The sequence below is a fragment of the Bos grunniens genome, chromosome 28 (assembly GCF_055505025.1).
Source record: "Bos grunniens cultivar Pamir isolate PY7600 chromosome 28, Bosgru_T2T1.0, whole genome shotgun sequence".
In the NCBI taxonomy this organism is placed as follows: Eukaryota; Metazoa; Chordata; class Mammalia; order Artiodactyla; family Bovidae; genus Bos; species Bos grunniens.
Window position 1 is genome coordinate 11,386,000 of NC_141192.1, and position 19,649 is coordinate 11,405,648.

A 19,649-nucleotide genomic window follows, 5' to 3' on the forward strand; every position below is an offset into this window, starting at 1 on the left:
GTGTGCTTGAACTAAACTCAGAAGGCTTCGTGAATTCCGGGCACGGGGCTTCTCTGATCAAAGGGGCACTGCTGGGGGCAGAGGGGCAGCTGAGGCGCCTCCAAAGACTGGGCAGGCCAGCGCCGGGTGGAGGAGGCGGGCCCAGCAGCGCCAGGAGGCAAGGGGCCAGCTTTCTCCCCCTGTTTACAGTGGAAACACAGACTTGAAAAGGCTTCACTTTTCCACTGTTTTTGTGGCGGTGCTGTGGGGAGCAGGGCTTCCTGAGAGCGAGGCCAGCTTTCCAAGGCCACACCGAGTCCAGCCCTGCACTGGCCTCCGACAGGAAACATCATGTTTTCAATTTACCGGTCCCTGCCAGGCGCTGTGAGCAGGCCCACGCTCCACCAATCAGCTGTACGGAGAGAGCGATTGCAGACCCTGCCGCAGCTGGGAGCCCTCAGCCGGTCAGCGGAGCTCCAGGCCCACAGAGGGACCTCGCTGGATCCCTGAGGGCCCTGCTCCGAGACAGCTCTGGCTGCAGGTCCCCGGCAGTTTGTATGGCTTTAGCAGCAGATGCACCCAATGATCCCACTCCATAAACACCAATCCCTGGCCTTCTGGCTCCCACATCAGTTAGTCCTACCATCTTGCTGACAGATGGGGAAACTGAGGTCCACAGAGAGAAGAGGTTTCCCAGTGCCATCAGATTATCAGTGAAGAAAGAACACCTCAGATCGGATTGGCAGATTCCCAACTGAGTCCCCTGGCAAAATGGGACTGCCCTGCAGCTGCCCCCCTATCCCACATCCCTCCATGATGTGACGACAGCTGAGCCCCACCGCACACCTATGAGCCAGGCATCGTGACCACTTTTCAGCCGCAGAACCAGCTCGTGAGCTGTCTGACCTTCCTATCTTACAGATAAGGAAACTGAGTCCTAGAGAAGTTTAGAAACCTCTCTATGGTCATGGGGCTATGACATGGAGCTGGGGGTCTCAGAGTGCACTGCGAAGCTGGCCTTCTCTACCCCTTCCCAAGCACCCCTGGTTCTGTGCCCCCAAGGCCTAGGGAGGTGCCCCAGGTGAGACACACTGATCCTCCCTCTCCACCCGGCTCATCCCTCACCTCCTGCTCATGCTTAGGGAGAGCCAATGGGAGGAACGTTAGACAGAGAGGGAGGTGGGGACCACCCCAGGGAGGGCGGGCCAGAGCAGGAGTTGCCACACCCAGCTCTGCGGGGACAAGCCTCTTCCTGTCTCTGGGCCTCAGTTTCCCCGTCTGGGGCAGGTGGGATCTGCCTGGCTCCTCCAGCCTGTGCATCTGGGGTCTCCAGAACACCACATTTTGGTATCTTTGTGCTGCCTGGTTTCTGTGTAGTCCTCGCCCTCTGCCCCTATTTCTGGATGAACTCTGAATTCTCCAACCTCAGTGCCCAGTGCATTCGGATTTTAAAGCCCAGACGTGCTGTGGGACATCTGAGCTACAAAGGGGCTGTCGACATGACCCCCTTTCCTGCCAGAACCCGGGGGAGCAGGGCTCCCTGACACAATGGATTTGAGGAAAGCTTGGTGAGAAACGACACAGTTGTATTCATCTATAGATCCGTAGCTTCACTAGCTCCTTGACACCCATCAGACGGAGGTGGGATTCAGCCTGGGGGCCTCATCACGCTGCTCCTCCTACACCCCTCTCTGGAGCCAATGCCTGGGTGGCCAGGACTGGCTGCGCACACGGTCTTCCCCCAGGGCCACTTCTGTCCACTCTGTCTCAGCCTTCTCCTGCCCTCTCCATGTGTCTGGGCATGGCCTGCAGCTCAGCCCATCCTGGCTGTGAGAACTACCTGAGTAGATGCTGGGAAGGGATCTGGGCCCCGATACACATAGGCCTGACGATGGCTGTGCTGGCAGCTTCAGAAGCCCGGCTAAATCTGGAGAATGCATCTACAATGTGACCCATCCTCCAGGCCCTGGTGAGGAGGCCCCATTCTCCTCATTTTATGATGAAGAGGAAGAGCTTTTGGGGGTCAGGTGCCTTGACCTTACACAGCTCAGGACCTGAAGATTGAAAGATACTTGACTGTCAGAGATGGAACTGACATACCTCCATGAAGCCCCCTCCGATCTTCTTGGTTGGTGGGGGGCTCTTCCCCAGCAAGACCCAGAGTGAGTGCTCTGTGTCTTGTGTCTGGCTGAGGACTCAGGCTTGAAAGTCAGGTGGAGCCGGGTTCAAATTCTGACCCTAGCTCCCAGGGACTGCACGAGCTATTTAACTTCTTTATCCCACAGTTCACTCATTCGCAAAGCAGGCTCTATAAGTATTAAATTAGATAATGCATATAAAGTTCACACAGCTGTCATTAAGACTCCCCCAATACGCACACACACACACAGAGAACAATATACCATCATGATTAACAGCAAGGACAAGGACTTAAGTCCTGTTTGGGTGACCCTGGGCAAGTCACTAGCTCTTTTTGCTGATCAAAGTCTATTCTTAAAATTTCTCCTTATTACTCTCCAAGAGATCCCCTTCTCAGCCCCTAAAAAAAGCAGTGGCTTGGGGCTTCAGTGGTAAAGAATCTGCCTGCCAATATAGGAGACGTGGGTTCTATCCCTGGTCCAGGCGGATCCCACATGCCACAGAGCAAGTAAGCTGGTTCGCCACAACTACTGAGCCTGTGCTCTCAAGCCCAGGAGCAGCAAGTACTGAAGCCCGTATGCCCTGGAGCCCGTGCTCAGCAGCAAGAGAGGACACCCCAATGAGAAGCCCGTGCCCCACACCTAGAGGGTGGCCCCCCTCACCAGAACTAGAGACAAGCCTGTGCAGCAATGAAAACCAACACAGCCAAAAAAATAAATAAATAAAATTATGCATATTAATATTTTTAAAAAAACCAGCAGAGTTGTCCTTGGGGCCTGAGGGATTTTCTGACTACTCCCTGATTCTTTGTGTCCTTTTCCACACTCACAGCCCACCGAGCTCCAGCCACTTCTCAGAAGCTCCATGGCCCAGGCCCTCTCTGGGGGAGCCAGGCAGGCCTGGTGCCACTGGCTTTTCAGAAAGCCCAGCATCAGCCCCCGCTGGAGACATCGTGGTGTTTCCAGTTAGTTCATTCTTGGTGCAGAGGCGGCATGTTTGAGAAAATCATATTGCATTGAGATTAAATGCCTTTAATTCCTATTGAATCTCCCGTCTGACTCACTAGCCTCTTCCCCAGGCTGGCCCCGTGGTCATTACCATTTCAACACCTGAATTATCAAACTGCTGGGCACCAAAGGCTGGCAGATAAATTATTTCCGTTACAAAAGACTGATTCAGGGGAAGGGCCCATTCTCTAACCGCTGGGCGTTCATCTTCCCACGGAGCTGGGAAGGTGCCGGAACGACCTGTGCAAAGATCGATAATGAAAGACTTCAAACGATCTCTCGAAGAGTTTGCACCCTCCTTCTTCTTTGTGTCCAAAAAGATGCTCCAGAGGCTTTGGGAACCACAGGACAGTAAGGGCTGATAGGGGTGAGCCCGGGGAGGCAGGACAGGGTGGAGTCCAGGAGGGTCAGACAACACGAGCCCCACCCTGGCTCTGCCACTTGGAGACTGACTGTTTTCCTGGCCTCCCCCTGCCTCAGTTTCCCCATCCCCAACATGGAGACGACACTTCACAAGACGGTGTTGGGATCAACGGAGATGCTGCCTCGCCTGTGACACTGTCCTTATTATTGCTGTCACAGGGCCCCATGGCTTGGTTGTTCTTTGCTTTTTAGCAACAGAGGTGTGGCATGCAGTCATTGTCCTCTGCTCTGGGGCGTGCACTGAACACCATGTACAGGGGCGCCCCAGGGAGGCTCCCCCTGCCCTGCAGCTAGGCCCCGAGGGTCTTCACCCACCACATCTCCACTTGGGCAGGTCCCAGAGCGAGCCCTTGGTGGGCACCAGCTATCCAGGATGCTAAGGAATTCTGCTGGGCTGCTCCAGGCTCTGCTCCCTGTCCCCCGGCTGTGCCCCCACCTCTCTGTCCCTGCTGCCTCCTGACCTGGGTTCTCAGTCACTAGGCTGATGCTCGAGTGTGCATCATGTAGCCTTCATTCAATCTGCATCTACTGAGCACCTACTACGTGTTCCTTTCCACAACCCTCAAAGGACAGCTACTCTGTGCTGCTCACCCACTTAATGGGTGCACAGTCCTGAGCACACAGTGCCAGGCCTGAGCACACAGCAGAGCCACAGCCCTACTCCATCCAACGGGCCTCCCTGCTGCCTCCCGAGGCAGGAGAGGGCCTGGGTGTGGTAGACTGTCTGTGGGCCTGTATGCTGGGCACTGGTACAAATGTCACCTCCCCCAACTCCAGGCACAAGCACACTCACACACAGGCATCTATCTATCTAGGGTCCTGCTTTGGACCACACACAACCTAAGGGTATGGCTTTTCCTGCCTCACCCCAGCCCTACCTGAAATCCTTGAAAGCCTTTGACCATCTATTGACTCCATTCAGCCTCCTCCAGGAAGTCTTCCAGAACCCTTACTCAGCAATAAGCCCTCCTGGTGCCAGAGGCACTGGGTAGCATTCATTTGTCCTCTGCATGTGTGTCTTGGCCTAGACCGTGGGCCACCTGAGGGCTGCCACGGGGTCTTCTGCTTCCTTATCACCCCAGCAGCTAGGCACAGACCCACACAAGGAGTAGGTGCTTGCTAAATACTAACACCTTACTGACTGCAGATGGAGAGCTGCGGGGAGGATCAGCCTGTGCAAGGGCCCTCTGCCAGGTGCTGGCGTGAACCAAGGACCCGGCCGGGCTCTGGGCCCAGGGAGGGACAGAGCCACCGGCCCCAGCCCACACCAGGACTGGCGATGCGAGCAGGCTGCCAGCGGTCAAAGGATCATAGCCCAGACCCTGAGCCCCAGTTCTGACATCATCCCAGACAGGGGGTGAAGGCCTTGGGGGGGAATAATTCCTCCTCTGCCACCTGCCAGGGCCCAGCCAACTCAAACGAGGTCTTATTAGAGCAAGGGCTGGTTTTTCACCTCTCCTTATTAATTCTCCAGAGCGCCAGTGAGTGGAAAATGGGAGGGAATCTGGGATGGAGAGCCTTGTCGTTTCTGGAGCACAATGCCCTCTGCGTGGATATTCCTGGAAACCTTCCACAGGGCGTCCTTGGCTGGGGCAGGAAGACTTGGGGCAGAGCGGGGGTGGTTGTTTCAGTATAGCAGTGTGGTTCCAAAAGGGCCCAATGTTTGGAGCAGCTAGCTCCCTGGTCCCTGTCCTAAGACAGCCCTCATCTCTTCCCAGGAGCTGATTTAGGGCTCAAGCCTGGCAGGCCTACCCATCTCAGATGGACTTTTTAAGGAGAGGGGTGGTGGGTGGCTTGGTGTGGCCCAGAGACCAGACCACAAGCCAAGAGGCTTGGTTCTGCACCTGCTTCCCTCTTCTCCCTGGCCAGGCATGTTCCACCCAGGGCCTCAGTTTCCCCAGCTATAAAAAAGAAAGGGTTCCACAGGGCCCTTCTTCTAGTACTGACATTCCATGTATCCATGTGGGTTAACTAATAAAGCGCCAAGGTCCCTCAGAGGAGCCAGACAACCCCATTCCCCTGCCTCGCTCAGCCAGGACCAGGCTAAGGGGCTAGTTCAGCTCAGGGAAGAGAGTTCAGATCTGCAGATGCCTCTTGATCTAAGGCCTCCTGCAAGGCCCAGGGGAATCGCCACTAAATGGCCCATCGCACCCAGGGAACAGCTTTTCTGTCCCTAGGGCTCTGGGGCTGGTGGGTGGCTGCTGCCCTGAACGCTCTGTGGCCAGAAGGAATGGGGCTGAAACTCACAGATGTGACTTGGGAGCCTGGCAGACGGGACACCAGGAAATGTCCTTCTGATTATCACAGGGTTTTTAAGAGCAGGAAGAACCTTTACAGATCATCTAAACCCCGGGTTTATTCATGAGAAAACAGCCACACACAGGGACAGGGCTTGTCTAAGTCCACCCAGTGAGGCTGTGATACTGTCCACGGCCTTACATCTTGGCCAGCTTCCTGTGACCAGCATCCGTGTGTTCCAGACTGTCCTGACTGCAGGTGTTGTATGGGTTATTGGTTAGAAATTCAGAGTCCAAAACCCAACTCTAACTCACAGAATCAGACTCCAAGAGAGAGGCCTAAGAACAGGCATTTAAACAAGTGCCCCCTGGTCTGTGTGTGTTGGCGCTTTGGAGAAGAGCCATATTGAAGTGTCATCCTGACAGTTCCCACCCCAGAGCTCCAGAGAGGACTCAGAAGGCCAGCATCGCTGGAGAAGGGAAGTATCTAGGTCCTGCATCTAACAGGCGCCAACCTCAAGCAGATGGTCCAGTGCTGAGGGGTGGGGGCGTCTCTCTCAGGGCATCTATTTACAGTCAACAGGGAAGCCTACCATTGCTGCATTCCAGCCCCGCAGCATCCCTGCAGGCGAGTGGGTTTCTCCCCACTTATAGATGAGGAAACAGAGGGAACCAGTGACAAAGTAACTTGTCTAGACTCACCCACTTGATCAGGTAGAGCAGGGATTTGAGCCCCAAAGTGTCTGTCCCAGGTGGTGCTAGTGGTAAAGAACCTGCCTGCCAGGGCAGGAGACATAAGAGACTCAGGTTTCACCCCTGGGTTGGGAAGATCCCCTGGAGAAGGAAATGGCAACCCACTCCAGTATTCAGCCTGGAGAATCCCATGGACAGAGAAGCCTGGCGGGCTACAGTCCATAGGGTTGCAAAGAGTCGGACACGGCTGAGCGACTTTCCACGTGTCTGTCCTGCTTAAGTGCACGTCCTACTGTGTGCTGTACGCACAGACACCAGTCGGCCCACGGGTGGTGAGCTCTCCAGCAGCAGAGGTGGGCAAGCAGCCGCTGGAGGATCTTGGCAGGCAGGGATGACCTTGAACAACCTTCCTGGAGCTGTGACTGGGGAGAAAATAAGCTGGATAAAGGGTGCAAGAGTGTTCCTTGTGTTTCTTCCACACATAAGGAAAATGGTCCAGATTATTTCCAGGTTCTAGTTCACTACAGTCCTCTTGGCTCAGTCATCAGAGCTGCCAGGCAGGGGACAACTAGGGGCCTCAGCTGAGGGCATTTGTTGGGGGTGGGAACAGGGGGGTGAAGGGGGTTGGCTCAGCCAGACAGTGACAAGGGTGGGGGATGACTCGGGTGGGGAAGGGAGCGCAGCAGGGACCACCTGGAGAGAGCTGTCCCATGCTAGACCGTCCACCAACCGAAGCGTGGGCCAGACGGAGAGGCACCGGGGAGCATTCCACGGAGGCTACGAAGCAGAGATGCCCCCACACGTACTGAAACAGGCCCCCAAGGACGCCTCAGGATGGCAACGAAGGGTCCCAAACAGCGTAAGGCAACACGCACCACTTCCCGAACTGGAACTGAAGAAGGGCGACAAGCACTTGACAGGGGAGACAGGGAGGGGCTCCCGCACGCCCCCTGCTCTCCAGTAACCAGAGGAGTATGGCAGACAGGGGCTGGTGCTCCCCAGTCAGCTCTCTAGGGGCGTTCTGTGGTCCTCATAACCTGGGGACTCTAGAAGTTTCCCTGAGCTCCGTCCACACAGCAGCCACGGCAGACCGACAGCTGTGGGACCACACTGAGGTGACCGCCTCCTCCCCACACCCCCACTGGCCATGGCTCAGAGTGGACACATCTGACAAATAGACGCGATGGTCAGGGAGCCGGGGCTGAAAGGGCGCATATGCACCAAGCAGCGCACGATACTATTCCTCACAACCTGGGCATAGCCTCAGAGTCCTTCTTGACACAGCCTGCCCAACACATTCAAAACCGGCACGCCGGACAAAACCTCCTTGCCATCTCCCGAGGAAGCTGAGGGCACACAGCCCTGGTGCCTGCTGGCTTCCTGCTGCCGTTTAGCACTGGCATACCAGGACCTTGGGCTTCCCAGGTGGCGCTAGTGGTAAAGAACCTGCCTGCTAATATGGGAGACAAAAGGACTCGGATTCGATCCCTGGGTGGGGAAGATCCCCTGGAGGAGAGCATGGCAACCCACTCCAGTAATTTTGCCTGGGAAATCCCATGGACAGAGGAGCTTGGCGGGCTACAATCCATGGGGTTGCACAGAGTCGGACTCGACTGAAGCAACTTAGCATGCATCCCAGGACCTTGTGGACGTGGTTCAGAGCTTCCCTGAGTCTTCAAGGGGCATTCACTCCAGCAGGGAGGGGGGCCAGCACCTGAAACTCCTGACTTTCTGCCACAGCGCCAGAGTGGAGGCAAACAAGAGTGCGACTGTCAACTGAGCAGGCAGCAAAGTGCAGCTGCCAGGGCCGTGGGTGACAAAGAGGAAAGTCAGCTCCAGACGGTGGGGCTGGAGCCCCTCCGGGTGGGCAGGGGCAGGGCCAGGCTCCAGGGAGACAACTCCCTTCTCCCAGCTCCTGTGCCTGGAGCTGGCCCTGCTCCACCGTCTCCTGACCCTGTGGGGAACCTCTGGGTTCACAGGTACACCCGCCGCGCGCCTCTGCAATTCAGACTGCATCCTGGATGATGTGGGAGGGGGTGGACGACAGGGGCGTCCTCCCTTCCTGGGCTCCAACCCCCAACCCTGTTTTCTAGAGAGGTTGGAAAGAAGCTGGGGGTGACGGGGGCAGGGACTGGCCCCTATCGTGGCATAGCCTGTGAGAGGCACCTCAGTCTGGGGCTGTTTGGGGATGAGGTGGGGAAGCTCACAATTGCTGAACCCCTTTTGGGGGGAATGGAACCCTCATAATTTCTCCCCTAGCCTTACTGAGGTTCAGTCACTTGGGTATGGGCTACAGTCTTGCCTGATTCGCTTTACCTTTCTGACCAGTGCGACGTGCCCAGTTCTTTATTCTGAACAGCAGGACGGCAGCAGCCTTGTCTTACAGAGAGCACACTGGCTTTGCAAACTCTCATCTGCAAAACTTCCTTCCCCTGCTTCAGTTTCCCCCCGTGTGAACCAGAAAACCGGGGTCACCAAGGCTGCACGTGGTCAACTACGGCAGCTAAGAACCACACGTGGCCACTGACCACCGAAGTCTGAAACGTCTTCTCCGCATTAGATACACAACAGCCTTCGAAGACTGAGCATGAGAAAAGAGTATAAAACATCCAATATGCTATTATCCCAACATGTAATGAATACAAAATAAAAGATGATGTGCCCAGCGGTCTGCTGAGCACCCTGCAGGGCATCAGAGCAGAAGGAGATGGTGGAGAGCTTAGGGTGGAAACAACCAGGGCCTCTGAGGACTGGGGGCCTTGAAGTCCCCGGGGGACCAGGCCATGTCCATCCCTGGGGGGAGGGGGGAAGCGCAGCTTGAGGAAGGCTCCGAAAAGGTCCAGCTCTACAGCAACAGGGCCAAGGGCTCTGGAGGCAGGAGCAAGCGCAGAAGAAAGGTGCAGCCTGGTGACAGGTGATAACGATGGGGAGGGGGCAGCACAGTGGAGCTGCAGCTCAGGACGCTGGCCGGCAGCTAGTGTGTGGTGTGGCCGTGAAAGAGGCTGGGGCCAGACGGTGGCAGCCTTGATGCCAGGCTGAGTCGGCCTGGCACACAGATGGCACTTACAGGAAGACTGGCTGGCCAGGGATGGGGACTCAGAAAGACGCTAAGGGCATCCAGATGAGTGGAAACCACTAGCGCCCATCGCCCACCTCACAGGTCACAGATACCCTCCAGGCCTGCAGTTCTCCAGGAGCCCACCCTCTGGCTCCTTCTCTCCTCGGAAAAGGACAATTTATTTATTCATGAGCATACACCCGCTCCCGCCAGGCAGCCAGCTCCTGGACACCTCACTTCTAATTATAGCAAGAATTTCATTAGTGCTGGAGGGAAATGCTGGGTTTCCAGCTGCCTCTGCTAGTGGACGCAGGCCTCCCCCCTCTCCCCTGCCCTAGCTTGTGGCCAGGACGTATGCCCAGGACGGCACAGAGGGGCAGCCATGGGGGCAGATCTCAGCCAGGAGATCAGGCTCCATCCTGAGTGGCTGGCACAGTGAGGGTCCATGGGGATGGGATGGTGGTCATCCCCAGCGGGTAGGAGAGGGGGGACTCATCACACATGGCTCAAAGCCTCCAAGCAGCAGGACTGTGGGCTGCTGCCTTGGATACCCTGAAGAGAAAGGTGGGAGGGAGCTGTGTGTTGCCAAAGTTGGGCAAACAGGGGGAAAGGTAGGCACTTCGGAGCCTGGGAGGTCTCGGTTCTGCGGAGCCCTGGGATGACGGAAGCGATGACGCAGAGCTGGGAGGGAGGCAATGGGGCTGTGGGACTGCCACTGTGAGAAGAGAGGGGAGCTGGGCAGGTGAGAGGAGCCCGCACAGAGAGAATCAGACAGAAAGAGACAAAGACACGGAGGGCGGGCAAACAGAGAGACAGACACACACACACACACACACGAGCTGGATTTGCAGGCCAAGGAGAGAAGTGAAAACACTGGGCCAAGTTGGTCAGGCTGTTCAGAGGACTACCCAAGCAGACCCCTGCCTCCCCCCGGGGGCCTGGCTGCACCCACCCACTCTTAGGCCTAGACTCAGGCATTGGCATGGTCAGCAGGGCCCATCTGGCCAGTCTGAATGTGCGGCTGAAGCCAGGCCTCATGTATGGGGATGGCCTGAGGTGCCAAGGTCTTGCTGGGAGCCGCACGCGTGGGTGGGGGCACCCACACACAGGGGGCACTCTCCTTTTCTTGCACACTCACACATATTCACACACTTCACACCCTCATACGTAGCCTAGCTAATCACACACACATCGCCTCACACCGGTTCAGGGGCACACACTGGCACACACACCTCAGCACACCTTCCTTCCCTCCAGGGAACAGGCTCCAAAGCTTCAGAATCCTGCGCGGACAAGCCCCTTTCTCAGTCTCCGCTGGGGGCCCTGGGAAGGAGCTCCAGGGGGAGAGGCTTTCCTCTCTGCCAGTCCAGCTTCCTCGGTGTCCATCCTGGGGAGCCTCATGCTCTCCCCCAAACTCAGGAAAGCTCTGAGCCCCTCAGTCTGCTACCTGAGTGCCACAGCTTGCATAGTTTCTAGTGACGAGGAACTCACTACCTCCTCAGAAAGCAGCTTAAAAAAAAGTCTCCAGACAGCTCAGACTCTTGGAAAGTTGAACTTGAGGACACCTCAGTGAGGTTGCCGCCGAGGGGCCTGAGCTCTGCTGGCCAGAGTCTGTCAGTCAAGACTGTCCTTTCATCATTGGCTTGGAAAGTAACACAGCCAGCCAATCACCCCGGCTTTCACTCTACATTAGAACAGAACCAGAGAATCAGTGTCCTACAGGATCCCCTCCTTGACTGATGACTACTAATAAAGACCCAAGAAAATCATTCATTCATTTATGCACTCAATTGATAAACCATCAACCAGGCAATGACCATGTGCTGGGGAACTCGGATATGCCCCGGATCGTTTAAAATTCCTTCCTAGTCTGACAACTTGACTTTAGCCCATTTTATAGGTCAAAGGTGAGACTAGGGGGAAGCAGAGACTTGCTTAGAGTCACACTGGGGGCTGATGGTCAAAGGCAGAGCCTCACTGGTGACGCTGCAGGCACTGACCATCTGCCAGCCCCGGGAAGGACGGGAGAAGGCCGCACGTCTGCCACCCCCATCCCCAGCCGTTTCTAGGACACCGAGGTATTGATTACCACCCTCGCCTTGGAACGGTTTTCTTTCCTTTTCTTTTTTCCACCAAGGCTTTCTATCCTCCTCCTTTTTTTTTTTTTAAAGAATAAACTCCAAGCCGCTCCTATGATTAATTACCAGCTGCCTAATGCTCCTCCACCAGCAATTTCTGGAAAGGGAATGAATTACCTTGAAAAACATCCGAAAAGAGAACCCACCGTGAAGGAGAATTTCAAAGGTTACCTCACAATTAGCAATGGGCTCCCCTAGCCTGATCGAGTTGCCGGTAGGTCCTGTGGGGAGGGACAGGCCACCAGCCCTCAGGGGCCACCCACTGGCTCCTGAGAGGGCCACCAGGCGTGGAGGGCTGGACAAAGGCTGCCCGGCAGAAATGGGGTTGTTTCCTGGGCACCCACCTTGGGCCTGCCCTGTGGCTCTGCCCCTGATCTCTAAGGCATCGTGGGCTGCTTAATTCTAAGGTATCTCTCCTGGTTCAAATCCCCACTCCACCACTTACAGCTCGGTAGGTTTCTTAACCGCTCTGAGCCTCCAGAGAATGAGGCATTAAACACACCTCCACATGGGATTACTGAGTGGGGAAATATGCATTTACGGAGCACAGTGCCTGGTCCACAGCCGACTCTCACCCAGCTGTAACACTTGGAATATTCCAGGTTTTTAAGCATCCTCCTGACAGCCCTCTCAGCAATGTTGGTATAATTATCCTCGTTCAGATGAGAATTCTCACGGAAGTGAAAGGACTCGCCCAAGGTCACGAGGAGGATAGGAGGAAGCCAGGATTTCCTATGGCAGGAAGGGAGATCAGAGTCTGCTCCCTGGTTCCAGCGCCTGAGTGAAGCACAGAGGATCCCCAGGGCTCGTCTGAGTGTGGGTACCTGGGAGCACTGGGGTCTCAGGAGAGATGCTGAGAGCAGCGGGGAGACCATCGGGCGGGGCCTCCCACCAGGACGAAGACTCGAGCTCGCCTGGCTGGGCCCCAGAGCCTTGGGACAAAGGGTCCTGGCCCAAGTCAGCATTTCTGAGACAGCCTCTCATCTCTGGGTTGGGAGCCACCGAATAAAGAGGGATTACATGGGTGGCCCTCTGGCACAGGGCCAAGTGTCATCAACCCTGAAAAGCCACTCTGTGATGAGACACGCTGGTGTCGGGGCCGAGGCAGGCCTGGGAGGCTCAGCTTGGGACCCTCGGGCTCCAGCTGCTTCTGGGAGCTCCCTGGGGGCCCAAACCGCCTCATCAGGCTGAATGACCACTTGGTGTCCATCCTGGCATGGTTGGTGGGAATGGAGGTGTTCGAGAAGCAAGGGAAATGCCAGATCCTGAGCGTTGGCTGTGTCCAGCTGCGCCAGTGCACATGTGGGGTCAGGGGCATGGTGCCCAGCCCTCTTTCATAGGCAGGTAAACTGAGGCACAAAGGAACCACACAGGGTCATGGTGGATGAGAGGCAGGGCCAGGATTTGCATGCAGGCACTTTGACCCCAGAATTGTGGGTGCTCAGGGGACTGTGGGAGAGAGAGGGTGGGGCAGCCATGGCCCCCATCTCAGTGAACAGGCTTCTCTGCCCATCCCGCCTCTTGCTGTGTGGCTGCCATGTTGCTTGGCACATGAGGCCCCTGTGCCACGGGGCTGAGTGGTACAGACAGGGCTGCTGAGCTAAGGTTGGGGACGTCAGACCGTCCCTCTTCCTGCGTGCATCTCCCACCCCTGCCGGGCAGCCACTGTAGACACAGGCTAGGCCTAAGAGGCCCCAATAAGTCCTTTTGAGGACCAATGAGATCTCAGTGGGGGTGGGGTGGGGGCTGCATCCAGTCCCACCCAGGCTGTGCAGCAGTCAAAGGCCAGGGCACTGGGGCCAGCACCTCCCCCACTCAGGACACGCCTCCTGCCCCTTCCTCGAGCATCCAGGCCAAGCCGCCCCCACCAGCCCGGCTGCACACCTACCTCAGTGACCCGTGAATCACCAGCGTCCCACGTGCCGGTCAGCAGCTGGCGGTTCCTCCGCCTCACTCCAGCTCCATTCTCCTGCAATGAGAAGGGTGGTCAGGGACCACTCCCAGGAGGGACCCCAGAACTGACCTGTGGCCACAGACCCCCACCCACCTGCTGGAAAGTTCACTGTCGGCTAAATCAAATCATCTCCACTGGACAGATGGGGAATCTGAAGGATGGAGAGGAAAAGGGGCCTAATGCCAAGGGGCCCTAAGAGGCCCCCGACACCCCACAGCTGCCAGTTACTGGCTGTGTGACTGTGGGTAAGCTCCTGGCCGCTCCGGGTTTCAGTTTCCTCACCCGGCAAATGGAATCACAGGGATCTCTCCGAGGGTTTCTGGGAGGATCTAAGGGCCTATGGTGACAAACGCACTTGATATCCATTCATTCACTCAAGAAACATTTAGCGAACACCCTGAGCTGTAAACAGGATCATAGAGCAGCCCTTGTGGGGACTCATAATAGGCAAAGAATCAAACAACACATAATTAAAAGTGGCATCTGCCAGGGTGACACAGCATAGACTCAAGGTTCAGGGCTGTCTCTTTGGGGAAGTAAAGTTGAAGGATGAGCCAGAGAGAGGCAGGCCAAGATGCATGGAACAGTGTTCCAGGCATGGGGAACAGTATATGTGAAGGCTCCAAATAGGGAAAACACCCTGGCTCAGCAGAGTACTTGAGAGAAGGTGGTGTGGTGGAGGAGGGAGGTGGGGAGGTGAGAGGGCCAGAAGGCAGGGCTGACCATCGCAAGGGTGGATGGGAGGGTCTCAGCAGCTGAGCCGCGTGAGCCTGGGTCTAGTTTGAGAAGATCCCCCAAGGATGCCAGGAAGAAGGGCTTAGAAGGGACAGGAAGAGGCAGGGAAACCAGTGGGGAGGCTGCCCCTAGAGTCTGGGCAAGAGACAATGGTGTTCAGAGTGGAGGGAGCAGAAGGCAGAAGTGGAAGGATCCCCTGGGGCACTGGGCGGATGAGGACCCCAGACTCTGTCCCCCCAATGCAGTGGGTTCACCTGCCCCATTTCCACAATGGGCCAGCCATATTGCCCTCTCCTCCCCACCCACAGGGCCCCTCAAGAATCCAGAAGGGCCAGATCCAGACCCCAGACCCAGACCCTGGCAGGCTAGCTTCTCTGGAGTCCTGGCTGTGGGGTGGGAGCCACAGAGCCCTGAGTTGGAGTCCCAGCTACAAAAGCATCTCGCTGGGTGGCTCCGGGTGGTTGCCATGCTCGCGGCACCTGCGTGCCCTCCTCTAAGAAACGGGAAACCTGCCAGCAGGGCTGAGTGCCTCTTGGGATGAGGCCCGTGGCTACCACGGGAGTGGGTGTGCACAGGCCACATGAAGGCTGGGTTCCCACATGTGTTGGTGACTGGCGGAGGGGTCAGACCTGCTGTGCAGTGGGCAGGGTTCCCAGGGAGCCAAGTGTGTGCCTATGGCCTCAGTAAGGGGCACCAGGGCCTGATATTTAAGAAGTGTGCTCAGTACTGTAATAAAAATGATCTGGTTCAAGTCCTGGGTTCATCCCCTTACCATGTGGCTTTAGGCAATTTCTTAAACTGCTCTGGCCCCCAGTTTCCTCATCTGTGGGAGGTGATAAAGCGATAAGGAGGGGTCCACTCTCAAGGAGTGGTACAGACAGCATAAGGTAATGCATTTGAGTGCCGGACACACAGGTCGCTTTCCAGCCGTGTTAGGTGAGGTGAAATTACTTCCAGGAGCTGGTGCTGGGCTCCACGGAGCACTGGCCCCTAAACCTCGGGCTCCCACAGCCCGGCTCAGCACCCCTACTCCACATGGGGGACAGAATGTCTCTGGGGCCTGACTCTGACTCTGACAGGCCCCAAACTCTGCTCACCGTGGGGACACAAATGGCCCTTGACTCCAACTCTCCCATTTCACAGAGGAGGACAGTGAGGCCTGGAGAGGGCAGCACCTGCCCCCGTCCCAGAGTCACACAGCAAGTCAGAGGCTGGGGCAGAACAGGAATCAGCCTCCTGCTTCCCCACCGGCCACAGCTCAGTCCTTTCCCAAAGGCTAGCTGGCCGCAGACCCGCTGACAAAGAGAAAATAATTATTTTGGCAGCTGAGACAGAAGCCAGAGCCGGAAAGTCCTCGCTCACTCGGTGAGCAATGTCCCGGCCCCGAGGAATGACGCCCGCCCATCCTGCCTCGAAGAGGTGCTCCAGCTCACGGCGACACATACGTGTCTCTCCACCCCAGCCATCCTTGGTTCTTTGCTGTTGGACTTGTGCAAAGAGGCAAATAGACCAAGGTCACACAGAAAGGGTATCACACAGAGGGTCACCAGGATATGAACTCAGGCCCTGATTAGGGACTATGAGCCTTAGGACTATGAGCTCATAGGACCCTTCCCTGTGAGCCTGCATTGGACCCTCATCTGGGAAGGAGAAAAGGACCAGGAGCTTACCTGAACTGGGTCCACACTGGGGACTATTCCTGTGATACTTCTTTAGCCCTCAGCAAAATGCTATGAAGTGGAAACTAAATAGCACCCCCAATTTACACATGAGGTCTAGAGAGATTCTGTAGCTTCCTAAGGTCACACAGGTAATGCAGAGTGAAAAGTAATAAGAACAGAGGCGGGCATGAGTGGGTGATCTGTCTACACAGACTCAGCTTGTTCAAGATGACCAACTGGACACCCGGGCTCCCTGGTCTGTGCCCTGGGCCCCACTCTCGCTGGCTGCACAGACAGGTTGGGGTGGAGGTGAGGAACTCAGGTCCAGGCGGGGCTGTGAACACTCAGGTGAAGTCATCCGCCCTCATCCCTGGCCCCCTGGGTGCCCGTAGGTGAGCCTCACCGCCTGTGGGGCTCTGGCCACCTGGGGAGACTGGGAGAGGCATCCCACGTCTGCGCCCAGCCTGGCCAGACCACAACTGTGAAGGACATAGATTCACATAGGCGAGTGTGCTCTGCTTAAAAGGCCCTCCATGCCATGGAGCGGAGGGCAGCCTGAGACTCAGGGCTTGAGAGGGGTGGTGGGGCCCACCCAGGCTCCCCAAGGGATGGGGTCCCCACTGCCCAGAGACAGGGCTCTGCTGAGCTCAGGACTCTCCCTCTGGGTTGGATGAGGGGGACACCCCGACTACAAGGCCGCGTCTGGCTGCGAGGGCAGGAGGGGTAGAAGGGGAGGTGTGCAGACCACAGGTTGAAATGTACTTCCACTCTCATCTCATGTCTGGCGCTCCCAAGGGCAGGGCAGGGTGGGAACGAGCTCCCTCTTTGCAGAGCAGGACAGTGAGCTCCGAGGGAGGGTAGAGTTGCCAGGGGTGAAATGGCTAGAAAGTGTCGAGGTTGGGTCCGGGACTTGGCAGAGGTCACTTGGGGTGGGGACTGTCCCAGGACCCAGATGGATTCTCCCAGCCCCACCCCCTTCCCATCCCTTCCTCCTCTAGGGATCCCCTGGGAGGAAGGACCCACCTGGGTGTGGGCTTGAGTGCAGGCTCCAGACCAAGTGGACTGGGGCTGGGGCTGGCCCAGAGACACGCAGGGCCGACTGGGGATTCCGGGAGGACAGAGGTGCCCATGCCACGGTGCATCCGGGATGTGGGGCTCTGTGACAGTGGCCAGAGGCCCATGGCTAAGTGACCAGTGTGCTCTAAGCCACCAAGGGTTGGGAGCCCAGATTCTGGACTGGAGCCTGGCCCTGTCCTCAGAGGTAAGGTCCAGGGCACGGATGGGTAGAGCTGAGTTTGAATCCCTATTCTGCCCTTTAATGCTGGGTGACCTTGAGCAAGTCACTTGGCATCTCTGAGCCCCCATCTCCTCTCTAAAAAGGGACTAATCACTCCTTCAGCTACTCACCCGCCAAGAGAGGCTTCACATTGACCTTGTAGAGCCTGACATTGGCCAGAGCACTGACTTATCCACAGGCTTCTGGGAGAGGGGCTCGGGCTGCCCCAGTGTGGTCTCTAGGGCATGGGACCACATCAGTGCTGAGCTGAAGTTCTGGACTCTTGTCAACTGCTGCTAATCACGCACACATGCCCTCATGTTCTGGTGGCTGTGAGAGCTTCACAAGACACGGGATCATAGACGCCAGTGCACCGACATACAGGTCAGTGAATGGTGACTGTCAAGGTCATAGGTGGCCAAGTGCAGGCCAGAACATGGTCATGTGGGCACCCACCCAAACTGAGTCCAACCTGCTGTTCCACGGGCTGAACTGACCAGCACTGGCTCCCACGTGGGTCTGAACCTCCTCATCTCAGTCGGGCCAGGCAGCTCTTCCCACCCTCACTTTACAGGTGGGCCGAGCAGCTTCTGGTACTGTGGGCCAGGGGCCCTGTTTGGGAAGGTGGCCTCAGACCCAACTCCCAGGGTCGCCGGGGAGACACGGGTTCCTTCACCTCAAAGACCCACCCAGGGACGCATCCCCTTACATGACCCTGGGAGCAGGCCCCCTCGTCCTCCCCTGGCGGCCAGTGCTGGCTCCGGGAGCAAGGCAAATATTTACCCCGATGGTTATCCAAACCGGGCCAGCTGCCCCGCCTCCCGCATTCCTGGAATACATGTTCCCTGACCTCACCAAGCTGGGGGAGGGGGAGGAATCCAGACGTGGATGAGACAGACCGAGGGTCCGGGGCCTCGTGGAAGCCAAGGCCTGCTGGCCAGGAGGAAAAAGGCAGCTTCGGGTTGTCTCTCCAGCTACTCACCCACTAGGGGAGGCCCCTGCTGACCTTGTAGAGCGGGGCATTGGCCAGAGCACAGAGCTACCCGTAAGGCCCTGGGGGAGGGGGCTGGACCACCCCGTTTGGCACGGTGGGCGGGGGCTGCACCAATGCCCGTCTCGGCCTGCAGTTCAGGGCTGTCACTAGGCCTCAGGGCCTCACACCTGCTGCCAATAACACACGTGCCTGTGCACACCCATCGTGCTCAAGATGTGAGGGACTCAGGCTGCCAGAAACCTGGCGCGTTTGCTGCCTGCCAGAGCCCTTCCTCGATAACCCAGAAGCTGTCAGTGCCTCAGCACAATCCTGTCACCAGGGAACCGTAAGCCCATTTTACAGATGAAGAAACTTCGCAGCAGACACCAGTGGTCATGCAGCTGAAAAGTGGAAGGGGGTGCCCTGTCTTACCTCAAACCACACTTTCAACAGTTCTGCAGTCCCAGCCCTGCCCATCGGAACCCTGTCCACCCTCTGACGCCCCAAGGACCGCCTCCACCATGCTGCCTTCCCTAACAGTCCCCTCAAGTGAGCTTTCCCTGCCCTGAACTCCCAGATATGTGGACAGTATTTCTTTCTCCTGGCATGATTAAAATTGGGTGTCTGGTTATCTCCTGTTGTGAGACCCTTGCACTCACTCCACGCACAGCGGGGTTGAGCTCAGAGGCTCAGCGAGCCCTGAGTGTTCAGGAGAGGCCTGAAATCCTGAGTCTTTTCCCCAAAGGACAGTAGCTGCATTTGGTCTCAAGGAAAAGATAAGTAAACAGACCTAGGAAGCTGGTTGGTTGGGGTCTGGGCAAACTCCTGGCCCAGTCTGCCTGAGAATCACAAACTTGGCTCAATGATCCCATCTGTCTTCACTTTCCCTGAGAATAGCTGGAGCTGTCCTCACAGCCTGCCCACACCCAGCACGTCTGGTCTGGCCCTGCCCTGCAGGTCCTCACTGCGCGCCCCTCGCTTTCCTGCCTCCCTTTCCTGCAGGGAAACTTCGCAAGTGACTGGGGCAGGGCAGACCGGCAGGTTCTGCTGCATGAAGTGCAGGCCTGGCACGTCTGTTGCTGGGCCCTCAGGGATGCCTCTAAGTGGGAGGAGCTGGAGATGCCCAGTGCCAACCTGGGTCCACACCTTGGCACCATGGGGACCCAAACAGGGGGTGCTGGGGAAAGGAAGAGGCTCCCAGAACCTCCCGACCCACTGAACACCTCTGAGACGTTTCCCAACATTTGGAAAATGGGGGCTGTAAACGGACTTGTAGGGGATGTTCCTTCATGTTTGTTTATTCCATCTATTCACTTCCTTCTCCTGACAATAATGACACTGCCTACCATGTGCTGGAGGAGGAAGAGGAGAAGAGG

The 19,649-nt window shown here is 57.0% G+C and overlaps 1 protein-coding gene across 10 annotated transcripts in view; it reads right to left on the reverse strand.

Moving 5' to 3' along the window:
• ZMIZ1 (zinc finger MIZ-type containing 1) overlaps window positions 1-19,649 on the reverse strand; it is a 242,465-nt gene that overhangs the window by 137,445 nt on the left and 85,371 nt on the right. For all 10 annotated transcript variants that reach the window (XM_086381797.1, XM_086381787.1, XM_086381791.1 and 7 more), the window contains one exon: window positions 13,563-13,643. The gene's annotated coding sequence lies outside the window, so the exon portion shown is untranslated. The remainder of the gene's footprint in view (window positions 1-13,562; window positions 13,644-19,649) is intronic.